The sequence below is a fragment of the Coregonus lavaretus genome, assembly GCF_964263955.1.
Source record: "Coregonus lavaretus genome assembly, chromosome: 1".
Lineage (NCBI taxonomy): Eukaryota > Metazoa > Chordata > Actinopteri > Salmoniformes > Salmonidae > Coregonus > Coregonus lavaretus.
This window is the reverse complement of record NC_139988.1, coordinates 47655244-47680666: the sequence shown is the minus strand read 5'-3', so window position 1 is coordinate 47680666 and position 25423 is coordinate 47655244. Positions and strand designations below refer to the sequence as shown.

The 25423-nt window shown below is 40.4% G+C and overlaps 1 pseudogene across 1 annotated transcript in view; it reads left to right on the top strand.

Moving 5' to 3' along the window:
• LOC311133326 (tetratricopeptide repeat protein 27-like) overlaps positions 1-25132 on the top strand; it is a 169084-nt pseudogene extending 143952 nt beyond the window's left edge. The window contains exons 16-19 of the transcript XR_014615196.1: positions 7556-7753; positions 16533-16644; positions 24607-24707; positions 24873-25132. The product of XR_014615196.1 is annotated as a tetratricopeptide repeat protein 27-like (transcript). The remainder of the gene's footprint in view (positions 1-7555; positions 7754-16532; positions 16645-24606; positions 24708-24872) is intronic.
• Positions 25133-25423: the final 291 nt, after the last annotated feature.

Below are 25423 nucleotides of genomic sequence, written 5' to 3'. Positions count from 1 at the left end.
TGTCTACCGGGTCTTTTGACATAATTGAGTTCACCGGTTGTTTTTTTCTTGTTAATGATGAACAAAACTGTTGACTTGGGCATGGCCAGGGTTTTTGCAATGTTCCTGAATGATTGATTTTCATTTCTGAGCCTTATGACGGCCAACTTCATTTGCATCGACACTGCTGTCTTCCTCATGTTGTCACACCCCAATAACAACCTCCAAAGGCAATAGCAACGTCTAGAATCATTACTATTCATCAACAGCTCTCCTGCATTCACTAACGACACATGAATACACCTGCCTAACGACACACATCTGTGAAGCCAATTTAACAAATACTTGTAGTACCTTAAAATGGGGGGACCATGTACAAAAGGTGCTGTCATTTCTAAACGGTTCATCCGATATGTATGAAAATACCCTCAAATTAAAGCTGACAGTCTGCACTTCACCCTCATTGTCATTGTATCCTTTCAAACTCAAAGTGCTAGAGTACAGAACCAAAATAACAAAACAATGGTCACTGTCCAATGAATTATGGAGCTCACTGTATATATATGTACTAGTACCAGTCAAAGGTTTGGACACACCTACTCATTCCACAGTTTTTCTTTATTTTTACTATTTTCTAGAATAATAGTGAAGACATCAAAACTATGAAATAACAAATATGGAATCATGTAGTAACTCAAATTTGAGATTCTTCAAAGTAGCTACCCTTTGCCTTTATTTACATTTACATTTACATTTTAGTCATTTAGCTTCATGCGGTAGTCACCTGGAATGCATTTCAATTAACAGGTGTGCCTTCTTAAAAGTACATTTGTGGAATTTCTTTCCTTAATGCGTTTGAGCCAATCAGTTGTGTTGTGACAAGGTAGGGGTGGTATACAGAAGATAGCCCTATTTGGTAAAAGACCAAGTCCATATTATGGCAAGAACAGCTCAAATAAGTAAAGAGAAACAACAGTCCATCATTACTATAAGACATGAAGGTCAGTCAATACGGAACATTTCAAGAACTTTGAAAGTTTCTTCAAGTGCAGTCGCAAAAACAATCAAGTGCTATAATGAAACTGGCTCTCATGAGGACCGCCAGTTTCCCAGAGTTACCTCTGCTGCAGAGGATAAGTTCATTAGTTCACCAGCCTCAGAAATTGCAGCTCAAATAAATGCTTCAGAGTTCAAGTAACCGACACATCTCAACATCAACTGTTCAGAGGAGACTGTGTGAATCAGGCCATCATGGTCGAATTGCTGCAAAGAAACCACTACTAAAGGACACCAAAAATAAGAAGAGACTTGCTTGGGCCAAGAAACACGAGCAATGGACATTAGACCAGTGTAAATCTGTCCTTTGGTCTAATGAGTCCAAATTTGAGATTTTTGGTTCCAACCACCGTGTCTTTGTGAGACGCAGAGTAGGTGAACGGATTATCTCCGCATGTGTGTCTCCCACCGTGAAGCATGGAGGAGGAGGTGTGATGGTGTGGGGGTGCTTTGCTGGTGACACTGTCAGTTATTTATATAGAATTCAAAGCACACTTAACCAGCATGGCTACCACAGCATTCTGCAGCGATACGCCATCCCATCTGGTTTGGGCTTAGTGGGACTATCATTTGTTTTTCAACAGGACAATGACCCAAAATACACCTCCAGGCTGTGTAAGGGCTATTTGACCTAGGGGGAGAGTGATGGAGTGCTGCATCAGATGACCTGGCCTCCACAATCACCTGACCTCAACCCAATTGAGATGGTTTGGGATGAGTTGGACCTCAGAGTGAAGGAAAAGCAGCCAACAAGTGCTCAGCATATGTGGGAACTCCTTCAAGACTGTTCGAAAAGCATTCCTCATGAAGCTGGTTGAGAGAATGCCAAGAGTGTGCAAAAGGGTGCCTACTTTGAAGATCTCAAATATAAAATATATTTTGATTTGTTTAACACTTTTTTGGTTACTACATGATTCCATATGTGTTATTTCATAGTTTTGATGTCATCACTATTATACTACAATGTAGAAAATAGTAAAAAAAAATAAAGAAAAACCCTTGAATGAGTAGGTGTGTCCAAACTTTTGACTAGTACTGTGTGTGTATATATACACTACCGTTCAAAAGTTAAATAGTACCCGCAAAACATCAGTCTCAACGTCAACAGTGAAGAGGCTACTCCGGGATGCTGACCTTCTAGGCAGAGTTGCAAAGAAAAAGCCATATCTCAGACTGGCCAATAAAAATAAAAGATTAAGATGGGCTGTCTGAGATATGGCTTTTTCTTTGCAACTCTGCCTAGAATGTCAGCATCCCGGAGTCGCCTATTCACTGTTGACGTTGAGACTGGTGTTTTGCGGGTACTATTTAATGAAGCTGCCAGTTGAGGACTGTGAGGCGCCTGTTTCTCAAACTAGACACTAATGTATTTGTCCTCTTGCTCAGTTGTGCACGGGGCCTTCCACTCCTCTTTCTATTCTGGTTAGAGCCAGTTTGCGCTGTTCTGTGAAGGGAGTAGTACACAGCGTTGTACGAGATCTTCAGTTTCTTGGCAATTTCTCGCATGGAATAGCCTTCATTTCTCAGAACAAGAATAGATTGACGAGTTTCAGAAGAAAGTTCTTTGTTTCTGGCCATTTTGAGCCTGTAATCGCACCCACAATTGCTGACGCTCCAGATACTCAACTAGTCTCAAGAAGGACAGTTTTATTGCTTCTTTAATCAGCACAACCGTTTTCAGCTGTGCTAACATAATTGCAAAAGGGTTTTCTAATGATCAATTAGCCTTTTAAAATGATAAACTTGGATTAGCAAACACAACGTGCCATTGGAACACAGGATTGATGGTTGCTGATAATGGGCCTCTGTACGCCTATGTAGATATTCCATAAAAAATCAGCAGTTTCCAGCTACAATAGCCATTTACAACATTAACAATGTCTACACTGTATATCTGATCAATGTGATGTTATTTTAATGGACCAAAAAATTGCTTTTCTTTCGAAAACAAGGACATTTCTAAGTGACCCCAAATGTTTGAACGGTAGTGTATATAAACTCAGCAAAAAAAGAAACGTCCTCTGACAGTCAACTGCGTTTATTTTCAGCAAACTTAACATGTGTAAATATTTGTGTGAACATAACAAGATTCAACAACTGAGACATAAACTGAACAAGTTCCACAGACATGTAACTAACAGAAATTGAATAATGTGTCCCTGAGCAAAGGGGGGGTCGAAATCAAAAGTAACAGTCAGTATCTGGTGTGGCTACCAGCTGCATTAAGTACTGCAGTGCATCTCTTCCTCATGGACTGCACCAATTTTGCCAGTTCTTGCTGTGAGATGTTACCCCACTCTTCCACCAAGGCACTTGCAAGTTCCCAGACATTTCTGGGGGGAATGGCCCTAGCCCTCACCCTCCGATCCAACAGGTCCCAGACGTGCTCAATGGGATTGAGATCCGGGCTCTTCGCTGGCCATGGCAGAACACTGACATTCCTGTCTTGCAGGAAATCACGCACAGAACGAGCAGTATGGCTTGTGGCATTGTCATGCTGGAGGGTCATGTCAGGATGAGCCTGCATGAAGGGTACCACATGAGGGAGGAGGATGTCTTCTCTGTAACGCACAGCGTTGAGATTGCCCGCAATGACAACAAGCTCAGTCCGATGATGCTGTGACACACCGCCCCAGACCATGACGGACCCTCCACCTCCAAATCGATCCCGCTCCAGAGTACAGGCCTCGGTGTAACGCTCAATCCTTCGACGATAAACGCGAATCCGACCATCACCCCTGGTGAGACAAAACCGCGACTCGTCAGTGAAGAGCACTTTTTGCCAGTCCTGTCTGGTCCAGCGACGGTGGGTTTGTGCCCTTAGGCGACGTTGTTGCCGGTGATGTCGGGTGAGGACCTGCCTTACAAGAGGCATACAAGCCCTCAGTCCAGCCTCTCTCAGCCTATTGCGGACAGTCTGAGCACTGATGGAGAGATTGTGCGTTCCTGGTGTAACTCAGGCAGTTGTTGTTGCCATTCTGTACCTGTCCCGCAGGTGTGATGTTCAGATGTACCGATCCTGTGCAGGTGTTGTTACACGTGGTCTGCCAATGCGAGGACAATCAGCTGTCCGTGCTGTCTCCCTGTAGCGCTGTCTTAGGCGTCTCACAGTATGGACATTGCAATTTATTGCCCTGGCCACATCTGCAGTCCTCATGCCTCTTTGCAGCATGCCTAAGGCACTTTCACGCAGATGAGCAGGGACCCTGGGCATCTTTCTTTTGGTGTTTTTCAGAGTCAGTAGAAAGGCCTCTTTAGTGTCCTAAGTTTTCATAACTGTGACTTTAATTGCCTACCGTCTGTAAGCTGTTAGTGTCTTAACGACCGTTCCACAGGTGCATGTTCATTTAATTGTTTGTGGTTCATTTAACAAGCATGGTAAACAGTGCTTAAACCCTTTACTATGAAGAACTTTTTTGCTGAGTTTGTTTTTATATATATATATATATATATATATATACACACAGTTGAAGTCGGAAGTTTACATACACTTAGGTTGGAGTCATTAAAACTTGTTTTTCAACCACTCCACAAATTTCTTGCAAGTCGGTTAGAACATCTACTTTGTGCATGACACTAGTAATTTAACAAAAACAATTGTTTACAGACAGATTATTTCACTTATAATTCACTGTATCACAATTACAGTTGGTCAGAAGTTTACATACACTAAGTTGACTGTGCCTTTAAACAGCTTGGAAAATTCCAGAACATGATGTCATGGCTTTAGAAGCTTCTAATAGGCTAATTGACATCATTTGAGTCAATTGGAGGTCTACCTGTGGATGTATGTCAAGACTTACCTTCAAACGTAGTGCCTCTTTGCTTGACATCATGGGAAAATCAAAAGAAATCAGCCAAGACCTCAGAAAGAAAATTGTAGACCTCCACAAGTCTGGTTCATCCTTGGGAGCAATTTCCAAACACCTGAAGGTACCACGTTCATCTGTACAAACAATAGTACGCAAGTATAAACAACATGGGACCACGCAGCCGTCATACCGCTCAGGAAGGAGACGCGTTCTGTCTCCTAGAGATGAACATACTTTGGTGCGAAAAGTGCAAATAAATCCCAGAACAACAGCAAAGGACCTTGTGAAGATGCTGGAGGAAACGGGTACAAAAGTATCTATATCTACAGTAAAATGAGTCCTATATCGACATAACCTGAAAGGCTGCTCAGCAAGGAAGAAGCCACTGCTCCAAAACCGCCATAAAAAAGACAGACTACGGTTTGCAACTGCACATGTGGACAATGATCGTACTTTTTGGAGAAATGTCCTCTGGTCTGATGAAACAAAAATAAAACAGTTTGGCCATAATGACCATCGTTATTTTTGGAGGAAAAAGGGGGTTGCTTGCAAGCCGAAGAACACCATCCCAACCATGAAGCACGGGGGTGGCAGCATCATGCTGTGGGGGTGCTTTGCTGCAGGAGGGACTGGTGCACTTCACAAAATAGATGGCATCATGAGGAAGGAAAATTATGTGGATATATTGAAGCAACATCTCAAGACATCAGTCAGGAAGTTGGGTCTTCCAAATGGACAATGACCCCAAGCATACTTCCAAAGTTGTGGCAAAATGGCTTAAGGACAACAAGTCAAGGTATTGTAGTGGCCATCACAAAGCCCTGATCTCAATCCTGTAGAAAATGTGTGGGCAGAACTGAAAAAGTGTGTGCGAGCAAGGAGGCCTACAAACCTGACTCAGTTACACCAGCTCTGTCAGGAGGAATGGGCCAAAATTCACCCAACTTATTGTGGGAAGCTTGTGGAAGGCTACCTGAAACGTTTGACCCAAGTTAAACAATTTAAAGGCAATGCTACCGAATACTAATTGAGTGTATGTAAACTTCTGACCCACTGGGAATGTGATGAAATAAATAAAAGCTCAAATAAATCATTCTCTCTACTATTATTCTGACATTTCACATTCTTAAAATAAAGTGGTGATCCTAACTGACCTAAGACAGGGAATTTTTACTAGGATTAAATGTCAGGAATTGTGAAAAACAGAGTTTAAATGTATTTGGCTAAGGTGTATGTAAACTTCCGACTTCAACTGTTTATATATATATATATATACTGAACAAAAATATAAACGCAGTATGTAAACTTGTAAATGCAACATGTAATGTGTTGGTCCCATGTTTTCATGAGTTAAAATAAAAGATCCCAGAAATGTTCCATATGCACAAAAAGCTTATTTCTCTCAAATTCTGTGCACAAATTTGTTTACATCCCTATTAGTAAGTATTTCTCCTTTGCCAAGATAATCCATCCACCTGACAGATGTGGCATATCAAGAAGCTAATTAAACATCATGATCATTACACAGGTGTACCTTGTGCTGGGGACAATAAAAAGCAACTCTCAATTGTGCAGTTTTGTCACACAGCTTGACACATCTGTGGCATTGTGTTTTGAGGGAGCGTGCAATTGGCATGCTGACTACAGGAATGTCCACCAGAGCTGTTGCCAGAGAATGTAATGTTCATTTCTCTACCACCGTCGTTTTAGCAAATTTGGCAGTACGTCCAACTGGCCTCACAACTGCAGACCACGTGTAACCACACCAGCCCAGGACCTCCACTTCCAGCTTCTTCACCTGCGAGATCGTCTGAGACCAGCCACCTGGACAGCTGATGAATCTGAGGAGTATTTCTGTTGTTAATAAAGCCCTTTTGTGGGGAAAGACTCATTCTAATTGGCTGGGCCTGACTCCCCAGTGGGTGGTGTGGGTGGGGTGGACCCATGGTTGCACTCCTGCCCAGTCATCTGAAATTCATAGATTAGGGCCTAATTCATTTTTTTCAATTGACTTATTTCTTTATATGAACTGTAACTCAGTAAAATCGTTGAAATTGTTGCATATTGCATATATATTTTTGTTCAGTATAGCTATGACTATTACATGCCTCTGTGTGAGTGGTGTGTGTTGTGTTCTAACTTAATTATTTGTTTTCAGTGTGCTGATGATGAAATTGTTTTATTATTCATATGGGACAGTATTTAATTCATATATGTAACAGAGGGTGAGGTCTTATTTTGAAATCTGGCATTGCTCTGCCCTGTCGCTTTTAATTGGACTGCATGATGATCGTGACTGTGCATACATTTCCATTGAGACAATGGAAAACAAGTCAGATAAATTTTGCGCAGTTTTGATATTCTAGTCTCAATCCCTATCATATTGCATTTGAGTGGGTGTGACGTGAAATTGAAACCAAGTGCGGAAAGCGTCAGTGTGAAATAGCCTCCTGCTCAGATGGCAGTCAACAAACTAGAAACAGAGGATGACACAGCCACAAGACATTGAGGCAACCCAACTGGCCTATGTTGAGAGAGGACATATGTAATTCAAGCCAGTGTGGTCAGGTTCACACACCAAACCACCCACCACTTTCTCTTCCATTTAGACAATAGTAGTCACTCCACTCTTTCCGACTCCTCTCTCACTTCAAACCAGAGTAGCGCTCCATTCACATTTCCACTCTTCCCTGTTCTCTGTGTTCCAGATTCTAGAGATCCTGGTGCGGATGGTGGTGGAGGACATGACGTATAACCATGGCAACCAGGCCTCGTCCCTGTGGGCCAAGATCCAGGAGCTCCTGGGTCGCGTCACGTCCTGCCACAGCACCGACGCTGAGATCTGGCGTCACTACACCCTGCTCTATGGAGACGGACAGAGCACCAGGCCTGGGGACAATGAGAAAGTAGGCCCCCCTAACATTCCCCTAACGTTCCTTGACATTTAGCTGTGCAAACACCACACATTAAATATACTTACTGTATGTGCTTGGAGGGGTGGTGAAAAGGTAATTATCGTAATGGACTTTGCGCTTGTTAATAAGCTATTTATAGGCTCATTAGTAACTGATATAGGCATTGGTAACTAGTGGTGTTGCACTTAGCCACACAGTGATAGATGGCTCCTATTTGTCATACGCAGTGGGCTGTTGATAAGACAGTTTTTCAAATTTTATACAAAGGCCACATGTACAGTGGGGGAAAAAAGTATTTAGTCAGCAACCAATTTTTCAAGTTCTCCCACTTAAAAAGATGAGAGAGGCCTGTAATTTTCATCATAGGTACACGTCAACTATGACAGACAAATTGAGAAAAATTCCAGAAAATCACATTGTAGGATTTTTAATGAATTTATTTGCAAATTATGGTGGAAAATAAGTATTTGGTCACCTACAAACAAGCAAGATTTCTGGCTCTCACAGACCTGTAACTTCTTCTTTAAGAGGCTCCTCTGTCCTCCACTCGTTACCTGTATTAATGGCACCTGTTTGAACTTGTTATCAGTATAAAAGACACCTGTCCACAACCTCAAACAGTCACACTCCAAACTCCACTATGGCCAAGACCAAAGAGCTGTCAAAGGACACCAGAAACAAAATTGTAGACCTGCACCAGGCTGGGAAGACTGAATCTGCAATAGGTAAGCAGCTTGGTTTGAAGAAATCAACTGTGGGAGCAATTATTAGGAAATGGCAGACATACAAGACCACTGATAATCTCCCTCGATCTGGGGCTCCACGCAAGATCTCACCCCGTGGGGTCAAAATGATCACAAGAACGGGTGAGCAAAAATCCCAGAACCACACGGGGCGACCTAGTGAATGACCTGCAGAGAGCTGGGACCAAAGTAACAAAGCCTACCATGAGTAACACACTACGCCGCCAGGGACTCAAATCCTGCAGTGCAAGACGTGTCCCCCTGCTTAAGCCAGTACATGTCCAGGCCCGTCTGAAGTTTGCTAGAGTGCATTTGGATGATCCAGAAGAGGATTGGGAGAATGTCATATGGTCAGATGAAACCAAAATATAACTTTTTGGTAAATACTCAACTCGTCGTGTTTGGAGGACAAAGAATGCTGAGTTGCATCCAAAGAACATCATACCTACTGTGAAGCATGGGGGTGGAAACATCATGCTTTGGGGCTGTTTTTCTGCAAAGGGACCAGGACGACTGATCCGTGTAAAGGAAAGAATGAATGGGGCCATGTATCGTGAGATTTTGAGTGAAAACCTCCTTCCATCAGCAAGGGCATTGAAGATGAAACGTGGCTGGGTCTTTCAGCATGACAATGATCCCAAACACACCGCCCGGGCAACGAAGGAGTGGCTTCGTAAGAAGCATTTCAAGGTCCTGGAGTGGCCTAGCCAGTCTCCAGATCTCAACCCCATAGAAAATCTTTGGAGGGAGTTGAAAGTCCGTGTTGCCCAGCGACAGCCCCAAAACATCACTGCTCTAGAGGAGATCTGCATGGAGGAATGGGCCAAAATACCAGCAACGGTGTGTGAAAACCTTGTGAAGACTTACAGAAAACGTTTGACCTGTGTCATTGCCAACAAAGGGTATATAACAAAGTATTGAGAAACTTTTGTTATTGACCAAATACTTATTTTCCACCATCATTTGCAAATAAATTCATTAAAAATCCTACAATGTGATTTTCTGGATTTTCTTTCCTCATTTTGTCTGTCATAGTTGACGTGTACCTATGATGAAAATTACAGGCCTCTCTCATCTTTTTAAGTGGGAGAACTTGCACAATTGGTGGCTGACTAAATACTTTTTTTCCCCACTGTAGAAGTTGGTCGAATTGAAAGAAAAGCTACTAAAGTGTGACTTTGTCCTCGTGTTTATTGGCCAGTTATAGTGTTCACACACTAGGTTGTTTTTCAATGTTAGTTTGAGTTTGCTGAAACTGTCTGCTGCTAGGAAGACATAGCAGTCTGAGATTTGTTTTGATCACAGACAAGCGATTGCCCAAGTTACCACGGTAATGATTGTGCTTGATTGAGCATGGATCACTCCTTTTATTCATGAACTTTTTGTAATTTCTTATCATTAAAACACTTATACTTTAATTGTTCTCCTAGATTTATTTGTTTGCTTCTACATTTCTACTTAGGAGCAAATCATGTACACCTTGTAAAAAATGTCAGCATAGGGCAGGGCCTAAAACTAACTTTTTTGTATACCAGCCACTGTAAAACACAAGAGCATGCTTAGTTTCTAAAACAAGAAATGTATTACTAGTAAGAAGTAATGTTGTGTATTGCTCGATTTAATCTGAGTCATGAAAACTAAACACACAAAAATGCTCACAGCCACCCTAGACAGGCAGTGTTGCTGCGCAAGGTGGGATATGTTAACATTAGGATTCAGATTTATTTGTGCATTACCAAATATGAAACAAAAAGGCAGAAATACTTTGAAAACAGCTACTGCAGCATTTATTTTGCTATAAGTCACAACTTGCACTTGTGCCCATACTTGACTATTTTTTTATGAAATGCTCGTACTGTATAGCCCTGAGTGTGACCACCTACCAACGTGGCTGGTGAATTGGACATTCTTAGGGAGTGAAAGTTATTTATAATAAGGGTTACATGGAGAGAATCGGACCTCTGAAATGAAAATGGATGGCCCTCCCTTCAGCAAAATATATTTTACCTAAACCCTCCCTGAACCCTTGAAAAAAAACATTAACCCTTCCCTATACCCAAAATAATAATTTAAACAAAGTGGATAGCAGAGAACATGTCTACCATTTACCCTCACTTATTGGACAGACCAGAGCCTTAGATATGCAGTTTTAGAAACTGTTCTTCGTCCTGTAAGCATTACATGGCAATGCAGGAATTTTTATAGAGCACAGGGCTGCGGGCCAGAAGGTTGTGGGTTCGCAGACCACCGTGGACAGGAGTAGGGGTGGAAAGATCTCCTTAATAGTAAAAGCATTGCATGAATCTGTCATTGTATTTACAGGTCAGAGAATTTTTTTTTTTTTTATAAAAATGTCATGCAATTCTTCGTCATTTTACATATTAGCGGAGTCTTTTTTAATACCGTACAAATTACCGAAATGTACAGGCAAAGAATGGATATAGAGATAGGTCTATGTGTTAATCTTATCATATTTCTCCAATGCCAAATCAGTGTGTCTTGTTTGCAACGCAACTGTCCCTGTTTGCAAATAATTCAATCTGAGACGTCATTAGGAATCTACCCCAGACAGAGTAGGCCTACCGATGCAGAAAAATTTAAGCTTTAACTGCTGGCTACTCTTCTTCCATGGCTTAACCCAATGAGAGAAGGTCACAAGTGTTTCCCTAAAAGCTGTCTGGGTTTAAACATCTTCTATTGTACAGAAAGGGAATAGCTTAATTTTTTTTAAAATTTTAGTCATTTTAGCAGACGCTCTTATCCAGAGCGACTTACAGGAGCAATTAGGGTTAAGTGCCTTGCTCAAGGGCACATCGACAGATTTTTCACCTAGTCGGCTCGGGGATTAGAACCAGCGACCTTTCGGTTACTGGCACAACGCTCTTAACCACTAAGCTACCTGCCGCCCCGAGTGACAGAATTAGATTACTTCCCAAGCAAAGTCAATTTTTTTGTCTCCTCTGCTATAGATGTTGTAGCTAAACAATGATATCCCCATATGCATCGGAGTCATGTCTTTCCCGGGTATTTTACAGCTTGTTTGTAGCATAAAGCATCACGGACCAAAGCGCTGTTATATAATTGGATCTGTTTTAAGATAGCAAGGGGTAGGGCTTTTTTGTGTGCTTTTTGCCGTTTTCTTTAATTAATGGTAAGCCTATGGCATGTACCCCCTCAATTTGAGTCTTGGTTTTAACTTAAGAGCCCTTCACTGACACGGAGGTAGGCTATTTAAAGAGTGCATGGTGAGTGGAAGATTTAACTGACAAATCTATGGATATAGCAGCCTATAGCCTAATTTCGTCTGTCAAACAGGTAGGCCTACCTTTTATTTCTTAAATAGGAAGAAATAGGCTCCAACACAAACCCTTCTTGTTGTTAAAGTCTAATTAAAATGAAGATAATTATCAGTAAGTTCCCAAGGTCGAGCAGTAAATTTCAAAAACTGATTCAACTACAAAGAACAATAAGAATTTCCAATGCCTCGTAAAGAAGGGCACCTATTGGTAGATAAAAACAAATAAACATACACCCAGTCACTACAAAGATACAGGCGTCCTTCCTAACTCAGTTGCCGGAGAGGACGTAAACTGCTCAGGGATTTCACCATGAGGCCGATGGTGACTTTAAAACAGTTCGATTTTAATGGCTGTGATAGGAGAAAACTGAGAATTAATCAACAACATTGTAGTTACTCCACAATACTAAGCTAAATGGCAGAGTGAAAAGAAGGAAGCCTGTACAGAATACAAAATATTCCAAAACATGCATCTTGTTTGCAATAAGGCACTAAAGTAAAACTGCAAAAATGTGGCAGAAAATGTGGCAAAGAAATTAACTTTATGTCTTGAATACAAAGCGTTATGTTTAGGGCAAATCCAACAACACATCACTGAGTACCACTCTTCGTATTTTCAAGCATGGTGTTGGCTGCCTCACGTTATGGGTATGCTTGTCATCGGCAAGGACTAGGGAGTTTTTTTTAGGATAAAAATAAACGGAATAGAGCTAAGCACAGGCAAAATCCTAGAGGAAAACCTGGTTCAGTCTGCTTTCCAACAGACACTTGGAGAATAATTCACCTTTCAGCAGGACAATAACCTAAAACACAAGGACATTGAATGTTCCCGAGTGGCCAAATTAAAGTTTTGACTTAAATCGGCTTAAATGGGCTCCCGAGTGGCGGAGCAGTCTAAGGCACTGCATCTCAGTGCTTGAGGCGTCACTACAGACCCCCTGGTTCGACTCCAGGCTGTATCACAACCGGCCGTGATTGGGAGTCCCATAGGGTGGCGCACAATTGGCCCAGCGTCGTCTGGGTTTGGCCGGTGTGGGCCGTCATTGTAAATAAGAATTTGTTCTTAACCCTCCTGTTGTCCTGGGGTCATTCTGACCCCAAATTAAATATTTTGCCGACAAAATATGTTTTTTATTCATCAATTGGTCTGAAAATAACGGTAGTTGTTTAATACTATGCTCTTTATGATTCAAACAAATTTGAAGTAATTTGATTGAATTATGGGTGTTTTACTAAATGTAATAACTTCTGTTGTCCTCTGGGGTCAAAAAGACCCCGCAGCACAAAGTTTACATACTGCTTGGCAAAACATCTTTGATCATGTTTCTTTGATGTGTGGGGTCAAGCAATGGTTATGACAACAACAACAACAACAAAAAAGTATTTTCTCACAGGTGTTTGGGCATTTCACATTTTAGTCTGAGAGAGACAGGCAGCACAATGAGGAGGCAGAAGTTTTATAATGCACAGGAGGCTTGCAAGATAATTTTTGAAATAAAAGAAAATAATGACCAGGAGGACAATGCTGCACATAATGAGGATGAATCAACTGATGAAGAGGGTTCAGGGTCAGAAGAGGAGGAACATAATGATGAGGTGATAGATCCAACATACAGACAGCATGCTACTTCTTCCTCCGAAGATTCCCCCACATCTCCTGCTGCAGAAATGGAAGATGATTATGAATATAAGGAAATGGATGAACGTGATGATGACGTAGAATCTGAAGCTGGTATGGAAGAAGTGTCAGAAGTGGAGCACTGCACCTATTATGATGAAGAATCAACAGATGAGGTAGAATCTGAAGTTGAAATGGAAGAAGTGTCAGAAGTGGAGGACATCATCTATTATGATGAAGACGAAGAATCAACAGATGAGGTAGAATCTGAGGAAGAGGACCCAGCTGACCCTGAACCCTCTTCATCAGTTGATTCATCCTCATTATGTGCAGCATTGTCCTCCTGGTCATTATTTTCTTTTATTTCAAAAATTATCTTGCAAGCCTCCTGTGCATTATAAAACTTCTGCCTCCTCATTGTGCTGCCTGTCTCTCTCAGACTAAAATGTGAAATGCCCAAACACCTGTGAGAAAATACTTTTTTTGTTGTTGTTGTTGTCATAACCATTGCTTGACCCCACACATCAAAGAAACATGATCAAAGATGTTTTGACCCCACACATCAAAGAAACATGATCAAAGATGTTTTGCCAAGCAGTATGTAAACTTTGTGCTGCGGGGTCTTTTTGATCCCAGAGGACAACAGAAGTTATTACATTTAGTAAAACACCCATAATTCAATCAAATTACTTCAAATTTGTTTGAAACATAAAGAGCATAGTATTAAACAACTACCGTTATTTTCAGACTAAATATGTAACACAGAATTGATTGAAAATGTATACTGTATGCTTTATAAACAGTCAAACCAGGCAGGACAAAAGGTGTGATTATGGGCTGTCATTAATAAAAATAAAATGATTCAAAAACAGCATCCTCACTAAACTTTTACAAATACCACTCAGTGATAAGTCAAATAGTCAAAATAATAATAGGTCAAAATAATTCATAGTTTCATTGTATTTTTACTTAAAAACAGGGTATACTTTTATGTAAACAAGGTCTATTGGCTCTAAATTCCAAAACAAATGAAAAAAATTCTAGTAATGGGTTGAACAGAAGTAAGACTAAAGATGTAACACAGAATTGATTGAAAATGTATACTGTATGCTTTATAAACAGTCAAACCAGGCGGGGTCATTTTTGACCCCAGAGGACAAAAGGTGTGATTATGGGCTGTCATTAATAAAAATTAAATGATTCAAAAACAGCATCCTCACTAAACTTTTACAAATACCACTCAGTGATAAGTCAAATAGTCAAAATAATAATAGGTCAAAATAATTCATAGTTTCATTGTATTTTTACTTAAAAACAGGGTATACTTTTATGTAAACAAGGTCTATTGGCTCTAAATTCCAAAACAAATGAAAAAAATTCTAGTAATGGGTTGAACAGAAGTAAGACTAAAGATGTAACACAGAATTGATTGAAAATGTATACTGTATGCTTTATAAACAGTCAAACCAGGCGGGGTCATTTTTGACCCCAGAGGACAAAAGGTGTGATTATGGGCTGTCATTAATAAAAATTAAATGATTCAAAAACAGCATCCTCACTAAACTTTTACAAATACCACTCAGTGATAAGTGAAATAGTCAAAATAATAATAGGTCAAAATAATTCATAGTTTCATTGTATTTTTACTTAAAAACAGGGTATACTTTTATGTAAACAAGGTCTATTGGCTCTAAATTCCAAAACAAATGAAAAAAATTATAGTAATGGGTTGAACAGAAGTAAGAATAAAGATGTAACACAGAATTGATTGAAAATGTATACTGTATGCTTTATAAACAGTCAAACCAGGCGGGGTCATTTTTGACCCCAGAGGACAAAAGGCGTAAGGCATTTGGGAGGACAACACGAGGGTTAACTGACTTGCCTAGTTAAATAAAGGTTAAAATAAAAAATAAAGTAAAACATTTAAAAAATAATCTATGATCAACAACCAACTTGACAGAGCCTGAAGAATTTTAAAAAGGATAATGTGCAAATATTGCTCAATCCAGGTGTGCAAAGCTCTTAGAGACTTACCCAGAAAGACTCACAGCTGTAATTGTTGTCAAAGGTGATTCTAACATGTATTGACTCAGGAGTATGAATACTTAAATAAATGATGTATTTCTGTATTTCATTTTCAATGCATTTGCAAACATTTCTATGCAACTAATTCTAAAACACTGAGAAATATTGAAGTTTCATCAATTACAAATTGCATGACCCTCCCCTGGACTAATTTAAAAAATACTAAACCTTCACCTTGGCTGAAATTTAAAAAGCATGACCCTCCCCCATTTTCCTCCAGGTAACCATTCTGTAAATTTCGATCCATCCCTTTACCAGCCAATGCCAAAATCTACCCACATTTGGCAGGTGGTGGATGTTAATTTTAGGCCCTGGTAGTCCTGAATTATAATAATAAATAAGCCATATCACTCAGGCTTTTGTGGCATGGTATGTACTTTGTTGATTCTTGATGTTCAGTCGTAGAACTGTTTATCTGTTTTTACTATTGTATCTGAATGATTTATTTTAACATTGGTTAAAAGACGCAGGTCACAAAAATGAAAGGAAATTAAGCAATATACCCCATTTACTTCTTACTAGTAGTACATTTCTTGTTTTAGAAAAATCAAAAGCGTTCTCATCCCTGTTTTTAATAATTTATTTTATTATAATAGTGGTGGCAAAAATATTTTGGCTGGTAAAAAATCTGAGTGGCTGGTAGATTTTTGTATCTACCTGCCACAGTGGCTGGTGGACCAAAAATGTAATTTCCCAGCCTGATCATGTCCTAAGTGTGACTAGTGAGTTGTGACCCAATAATCCTTAGTCCTGGCATGTTATTTGTCATTCCACTAGTCTTTCCACTGCCATTTCCCCCTCCCATAGGCCAGTCATGCCACAACGATGACTTCTGTTAATTTTTTTATTCATCAAATGTGTTCATTATAAACCAGATGGCTTGATGTGGCCAACAGCTTGGTCAGGCTTTATGGTATGTGACAATAATTGATTTTCTTTAAATGGTAGCCCACAGCATTTCTATGTGTTGGGGGGATAATTGTTTTTAATGTATTTTCTTGTGTGTGTCTGTTTGTGTGGTAGGCGTTGCATTTCCTGTCCAAGGCCCATCGCTGTGAAGTGCAGGCCAGCGGCTGGGAGAAAGACTCTGGGACCTTCAAGGAGGTTATAAGGAGAGCCATAGATCTGGCCTACGGTGAGTGTCGCACTCCCTACCCCTACACACACACACCTCATCCCACACACACACACACAGACGTTTCTCCGACACACCCGCGGCACACGTGACCGCAGCATGTTGGTGGAGACACACGGAACACTCATCATGCTTAATGTCACATCTCCTACGCGTCTTTGCGTCAGGCCGCGCGGGGAGAAGATATGATCGATGGCAGCTACGAGAAGAGAAAAAAGAAGACAAACAATCCGTCTTACCCCACTGCCCTCTAAACGCAATCCCGATCCAAACAATTACTCTACGAGTTAGTGTGGAGGCAAGGGGGTTGGCGGATGGAGAGGCGATGGAGACAGCAGGCAGGATGGAGGAGATTGTCCTATAGAAGAACTCCAATAAAGTTGTTAATCTCGAAAATCCCCAGGTTTTTCATTACAGCCGGATGCTGTGTTGAATTAAACATCAGAGGGAGTCAGGGCACCAGGGCAACAAGGGAGGAATAGCAATGTGCCTTCTCCAGCACATCTCTGGCGTTGATGCTGTCGCTAGGGCTCATCTTCACTCAAGTCACACACCTTGTCCCCCATCCCACACATACACCTTACACCTCACACACACAGGCTGTGGTGTGACTCCCCAAACCCTCCCACATGCTGCCCCTGTGTCCTTCAGAAAAGCACCAGAGAGCTGTTGATCTTAATGATTTATAAAGAGATACAGGTTTAGCTAATTGATCAGAACCCACCAAGCCCCCTCTACCACAGCCCCCTCACTCAACTCAGCTTTGTAACCTCTATGATGGGCCTGGACACTGCATCCACAGAGTTCAGAAGAGAGGGATGCGAAAAAAGAAAGTGATGAGAAAGAGGAGGAGGGTAGCGCAGAAGAGGTCCTCATCCATAAATCATGCTGTTTTGACCTTCTGTGCTGTCGCGGCTGAAGAAGACCATACAGGGGAAAGGTGTAGCTCAGATAGAATAGAAGAGACCACCGCTTGTTTTCCCTTGCTCATGTGCGAGAGGGAGATAAAAGGTGTCGGGTAAACACCAAGACAAAAGACACTGCGGCGATGGGGAACTAGCCTATCAATATCCTCACTGGTCTCAGGAACATGGCTTTGTGTTGGTATGTTTCTCAAAGCAGCATAGAATAACATATTCTTCTGAGCTTTATTCATCATTTTGTGTTGTTCATAGCTACCATAGATAAGGTATTTGTTGATATTGGTACAATTCTACAAAATAAATGAGTGGTGTGTCATCCTGCTGAATTAATATTCACTGTGATGTCCTCTGAAAAAGTAAGTGAAGGCGTTACAGAGGACATTTTGATCATGTTATCTCAGACCGTGATCACAGGAGTGATTAAACAGGCATTGTGGAAAAAGGTCCCGGTCTAATGATTTATTTGCAAGCTGCCAGGCCTGTCACGGCGGGGGTGAGCGGTGAAGTGTCTTCGGCGTAACGAGATGAGACCCACTGAACAAAGTCTCTGACTGCAGGCTTGAGAAATCACCCTGAGGAAGGTGGAGCCCTCATTAACCAGTCCCAGGAGAAATTACTCCTCTCCTCAACCTCTCCAAACATGTGCAGTATAACCCACAGTCCTGTGTCTATATGGGACCTGTTAGTCATGCATAGGTCCATGGTGCCACAGTGTCTCACCAGGGCAGCCAGGGCCATGGCCCCTGGACCCCGACCCAGAAACCCCTCATCTCTCCCTCTAGCAATCACTCATTTTAATACACATACCTTACTATTTTTTTATTTTTTATTTTTTTATTTAGGGGGTAGATCAGATTTAATATTGCAGATAGATTGTAACTTCCATCAATGTAATTGCCTGCATCACTTCCAATCCCCCATATGTTTATTTTTATTTTTTCTCAAATATATATACACATACATACATATACGCATATACATACATATATATATATATATACATACATATCCTTTAAAAATATATATATTTCCCTTTATTACTTTCCAACCCCACCATCCCTTCCCTAATTGGAGTAAACTAATGAACAACAATGCTTAGGCCTCTACTTCATTGTTATACAGTGAGGGAAAAAAGTATTTGATCCCCTGCTGATTTTGTATGTTTGCCCACTGACAAAGAAATGATCAGTCTATAATTTTAATGGTAGGGTTATTTGAACAGTGAGAGACAGAATAACAACAGAAAAATCCAGAAAGACGCATGTAAAAAAATATATAAATTGATTTGCATTTTAATGAGGGAAATAAGTATTTGACCCCCTCTCAATCAGAAAGATTTCTGGCTCCCAGGTGTCTTTTATACAGGTAACGAGCTGAGATTAGGAGCACACTCTTAAACGGAGTGCTCCTAATCTCAGCTTGTTACCTGTATAAAAGACACCTGTCCACAGAAGCAATCAATCAATCAGATTCCAAACTCTCCACCATGGCCAAGACCAAAGAGCTCTCCAAGGATGTCAGGGACAAGATTGTAGACCTATACAAGGCTGTAATGGGCTGCAAGACCATCGCCAAGCAGCTTGGTGAGAAGGTGACAACAGTTGGTGCGATTATTCCCTCGGCCTGGGGCTCCATGCAAGATCTCACCTCGTGGAGTTGCAATGATCATGAGAACGGTGAGGAATCAGCCCAGAACTACACGGGAGGATCTTGTCAATGATCTCAAGGCAGCTGGGACCATAGTCACCAAGAAAACAATTGGTAACACACTTCGCCGTGAAGGACTGAAATCCTGCAGCGCCCGCAAGGTCCCCCTGCTCAAGAAAGCACATATACATGCCCGTCTGAAGTTTGCCAATGAACATCTGAATAATTCAGAGGGGAACTGGGTGAAAGTGTTGTGGTCAGATGAGACCAAAATTGAGCTCTTTGGCATCAACTCAACTCGCCGTGTTTAGAGGAGGAGGAATGCTGCCTATGACCCCAAGAACACCATCACCACCGTCAAACATGGAGGTGGAAACATTATGCTTTGGGGGTGTTTTTCTGCTAAGGGGACAGGACAACTTCACCGCATCAAAGGGACGATAGACGGGGCCATGTACCGTCAAATCTTGGGTGAGAACCTCCTTCCCACAGCCAGGGCATTGAAAATGCGTTGTGGATGGGTATTCCAGCATGACAATGAGCCAAAACACACGGCCAAGGCAACAAAGGAGTGGCTCAAGAAGAAGCACATTAAGGTCCTGGCTTGAAGGTTCGAGTTGCCAAACGTCAGCCTCGAAACCTTAATGACTTGGAGAAGATCTGCAAAGAGGAGTGGGACAAAATCCCTCCTGAGATGTGTGCAAACCTGGTGGCCAACTACAAGAAACGTCTGACCTCTGTGATTGCCAACAAGGGTTTTGCCACCAAGTACTAAGTCATGTTTTGCAGAGGGGTCAAATACTTATTTCCCTCATTAAAATGCAAATCAATTCATAACATTTTTGACATGCGTTTTTCTGGATTTTGTTGTTGTTATTCTGTCTCTCACTGTTCAAATAAACCTACCATTAAAATTATAGACTGATCATTTCTTTGTCAGTGGGCAAACGTACAAAATCAGCAGGGGATCAAATACTTTTTTCCCTCACTGTACATACTATATACATTTTATGGACACAGTCAATAATTATATTGTTTGTTTTTACTCCTGAAATTCCTCCGATCATTTTCATGATATCCATCTGGTATGCTTCTATATGCCGTATCTTTCTAACTGTGCTCTTTCACAAAAGCTCACAATATACAGTCGTATGAAAAAGTTTGGGCACCCCAAACAATTTCCATGATTTCCATTTATAAATAATTGGGTGTTTGAATCAGCAATTTCATTTTGATCTATAAAATAACTGATGGACACAGTAATATTTCAGTAGTGAAATTAGGTTTATTGGATTAACATAAAATGTGCAATATGCATCAAAACGAAATTAGACGGGTGCATACATTTGGGCACCCCAACAGAAAAATCACATCAATATTTAGTTGAGCCTCCTTTTGCTAAAATAACAGCCTCTAGATGCTTCCTATAGCCTCTAATGAGTGTCTGGATTCTGGATGAAGGTATTTTGGACCATTCCTCCTTACAAAACATCTCCACTTCAGTTAGGTTTGATGGTTGCCGAGCATGGACAGGCGTTTTTTCAAATCATCCCACAGATTCTCAATGATATTCAGGTCTGGGGACTGGGATGGCCATTCCAGAACATTGTACTTGTTCCTCTGCATAAATGCCCGGGTAGATTTTGAGCAGTGTTTTGAGTTGTTGTCTTGTTGAAATATCCAGCCCCGGCATAACTTCAACTTTGTGACTGATTCTTCAACATTATTCCCAAGAATCTGCTGATATTGAGTGGAATCCATGCGACCCTCAACTTTAACAAGATTCCCAGTACCGGCACTGGCCACACAGCCCCACAGCATGATGGAACCCCCACCAAATTTTACTGTGGGTAGCAAGTGTTTTTCTTGGAATGCTGTGTTCTTTTGCCGCCATGCATTACGCCCCTTGTTATGACCAAATAACTAAATCTTTGTTTCATCAGTCCACAGCACCTTATTCCAAAATGAAGCTGGCTTGTCCAAATGTGCGTTTGCATACCTCAAGCGACTCTGTTTGTGGCGTGTGTGCAGAAAAGGCTTCTTCCGCATCACTCTCCCATACAGCTTCTTCTTGTGCAAAGTGTGCTGAATTGTTGAACGATGCACAGTGACACCATCTGCAGCAAGATTATGTTGGAGGTCTTCTGTGGGCTGTTTTTGACCGTTCTCACCATCCTTCACCTTTGCCTCTCCGATATTTTACTTGGCCTGCCACTTCTGGCCTTAACAAGAACTGTGCCTGTGGTCTTCCATTTCCTCACTATGTTCCTCACAGTGGACACTGACAGCTTACATCTCTGCGATAGCTTTTTGTAGCCTTCCCCTAAACCATAATGTTGAACAATCTTTGTTTTCAGGTCATTTGAGAGTTGTTTTGAGGCCCCCATGTTGCCACTCTTCAGAGGAGAGTCAAAGAGAACAACAACTTGCAATTGGCCACCTTAAATACCTTTTCTCATGATTGGATGCACTTGTCTATGAAGTTCAAGGCTTAATGAGCTCACCAAACCAATTGTGTGTTCCAATTAATCAGTGCTAAGTAGTTACAGGTATTCAGATCAACAGAATGACAAGGGTGCCCACATTTTTGCATAGCCAATTTTTCACATCTGATTTAATTTCATACAAATTAATATTGCTATACTAAAAATCTTTGTCTGGACAATACCCCAGTACTCAGCTTTTATTAGAAAATGAATGGCATGCCACTGTGATCATTTTCTGTGACGACAGAGTAAATTATTATGCAGCCTCAGAGGGGTGCCCAAACTTTTTCATACGACTGTATAACCTATATACTTATTATGGACACAGCATGTCTTACACTAGTTATCTTGTTGTTATTAGTCCCATCCTTCATCTCCATTCAACACCTCCCATCTATCTCTTACCACCATCCATATTGGATTTCTATTTGACATATATTTTTCAACTGTACTGTGATGTTTTACAAAAGTTCTGAACCTTTCTATTCTCATTGTTTCTACAGTTTGTGAATTGAAAATAAACATTTTTGCTAAAAGTATTATAATATTATTGATCGATTGACTATGACTTTTCAGATCACCCAGTAGTGCTATCTGCAGGGTCAGCTCCATGCAAATATTGCAGTCCTTCAGCCATTCCTGGACCTGTGTCCAGAAACAAGCTACAAATGGACAGTACCAAAACAAATTATCTAATAATTCTGTCTCTTCACAGCCAAATCTGCAGAGCTGGGAAGATTGTATCCCTCATACAAATAACATTCTATCGGCTGTCAATCTTTTGGTCCTTAAATGAAACTGGTAAACTTTTTTATTTATCACAATTTTCTTTAACCAATTATGTTCTTTAATGCAAGGCTGACAGACAAGTTCTTACTTTTTCCTCCTTCCACTTTCCTCTTCCATTTTTGCGATAATGCTGCAATTATTTGGTTGTAATTTTGGGTAGAGCAGACATTTCCATATGTTTCTGTCAGCTGCATGTGCGACATAACTCCACCATTCCTACCGATAATATCATTTACGAAGATTATACCTTTTTTAAACATTTTCTCAAAAAAGAACGGTTTTTTATCAATTAGTATATTTGAGTTTAACCACAATATTTGTTGCAATATTTGTTCTGTCATTTCTGGAGGATTAAATTGAAATTGCAACCAACTTTCTATGGCTTGTTTTAGAAATAGTGATATTTGGGAGATGATTTCCTTTTCAAATACCTGAAAGTGAGGGGTTGTAATCTGAATAAAGGGAAAAAGTCCCTTCTTGAACATTGGGTGAGACAATCTTACTAGTTTGCTAGAGAACCAGTTTGGATTTAAGTATAATTTTTGTATGACTGAAGCTTTTAGTGATAGGTCTAATGCTTTAATATTTAATAATTTCTGTCCTCCGAATTCATATTCATTATATAAATAGGCCTGTTTAATTTTGTCTGGCTTGCCGTTCCAAATAAAATGGAATCTTTTTTTCTCATATAATTTAAAAAACTGTTCGCTAGGCGTAGGTAAAACCATAAGCAAATAGGTAAACTGGGATAATACTGAAGAGTTAATCAGGGTGATTTTTCCACAAATTGACAGGTATTTACCTTTCCATGGTAGCAAGATCTTATCTATTTTTGCTAACTTTCTATTAAAATGTATTGGAGTGAGATCATTTATTTCATTTGGGATATGTATTCCGAGTATATCCACATCACCATCAGACCATTTTATTCGTAAACTACAAGGTAATGTAAAAATTGTATTTTTTTTGTGATCCAATACATAATATAGTACATTTATCATAATTTGGTTGTAATCCAGAGAGGTTTGAAAATGTATCTAGATCCTCTATGAGGCTGTGGAGGGATTCAAGTTGTGGATTTAAAAGAAAACATGAATCATCAGCGTACAATGACACCTTTGTTTTTAAGCCCTGGATTTCTAATCCCTTGATATTATTGTTGGATCTGATTTTAATAGCTAACATCTCGATGGCAATAATAAATAGATATGCCAATAGTGGACAACCTTGTTTCACTACTCTTGACAGTTTAAAACTTTCTGAGAAATAGCCATTATTTACTATTTTACACCTAGGGTTACTATACATGATTTTAACCCAATTTATAAGAGATTGACCAAAATTGAAATGCTCCAGGCATTTATATATAAACCCCAGTCGTACTTTATCAAATGCCTTTTCGAAGTCTGCTATGAATAGTAGGCCTGGTTTCCCAGATTTTCCATAGTGTTCTATTGTTTCCAGTACTTGCCTCATATTATCTCCAATGTATCGCCCATGTAAAAAACCTGTCTGATAAGAATGAATAATGTCCAACAATACCTTTTTTTATTCTATGCGCTATACATTTTGCTAGAATTTTGAAGTGTAAGGGGCCACCAATTTTTTTTAATGGACTGGATCTTTATATTTTCCACTTGTATCCTGTTTCAGTAATAATGAAATCAGACCTTCTTCTTGAGTGTCTGATAATCTACCATTTACATAGGAGTGATTAAAACATGCTAATAACGGTCCTCTGAGTATATCAAAGAAGGTTTGGTATACCTCGACTGGTATGCCATCCAACCCTGGAGTTTTCCCGGATTTAAAGTCTTTAATTGCATCCAGAAGTTCCTCCTCTGTAATTTCACCTTCACATGAGTCTTTCTGTATGGCTGTTAATTTGACATTATCAATAGAAAAAAAATCTCTACAATTTGCTTCAGTTAGAGGAGATGGAGGTGACTGAAACGAAAACATATGCTTAAAGTACTTTGTTTCTTCCGTCAAAATATAATTTGGTGAATCATGGGTGACTCCGTCATTTGTAACCAGTTTCTCTGTCTCTTAATCACAAATATTGATGTGCTAATAGGTATTTTCTGTCTCTATTTCTCACATTTATGGGTTCACAGTGACCCTCAGCTGTAGTAAAAAGAAGAGTAACCCCCAAGAGGCATTGCAGATGTTGTCCTCCACTCGTCTCAGCCTGAGAAGCCTCACCATCAAAGCCAAGGTACAGTACAAAATACTTGGCCTTCATGCCAACACCCCACCACATAATACAGATGTATCGGACTGCTCACATCAAGTCATTACTACTTCACCGACCTCGATTGTTTTTTGCGATAACTTATAACCAAATGTAGTAATTGTATTTCTTTACACCGTTTCTCCTCAGCAACTGCACACATATGTTGCTACTGGGGAGATCCATGGCGACCTGAGTGATGATGTCAAAGAGCTTGAACAGCTTATCACGGAGCTGCAGGACCAAAGTGGTCAGCTGCGCTGCTAATCAGCATGAATGCCTCACTATAGACACACCTCTAAGGACCTCCTACAGCAAACTTGTCCCAGAGCAGACATGGCTACAACAGACACTGTCAGGGGACTTGCACCCATCACCCTTGTCCTTACCAAGAGGACTTTACATGCCAAAGGACTGTAACTGTAAAGGACTGCCAAACGAATGACTTAACTTGATACACTTGTATGTACACAGTGTAATTTTTTTATAGTCCCCCCCCTTTGAGGCATGTGCTGTTTATGTTGTATAAAGCATGGTTGAGGAATGCTAGCTCAACCCTGCAGGTCATCAAAAATACACACCTTTCCAGTAGAACAATCATGTTATGAACTCTGCGGAATCTATAGAAATCACGAAATTTGTACAATCATAAATTGTACAAAGATTAAGCCTTATGATCATACAACCACACTTGCCTTATT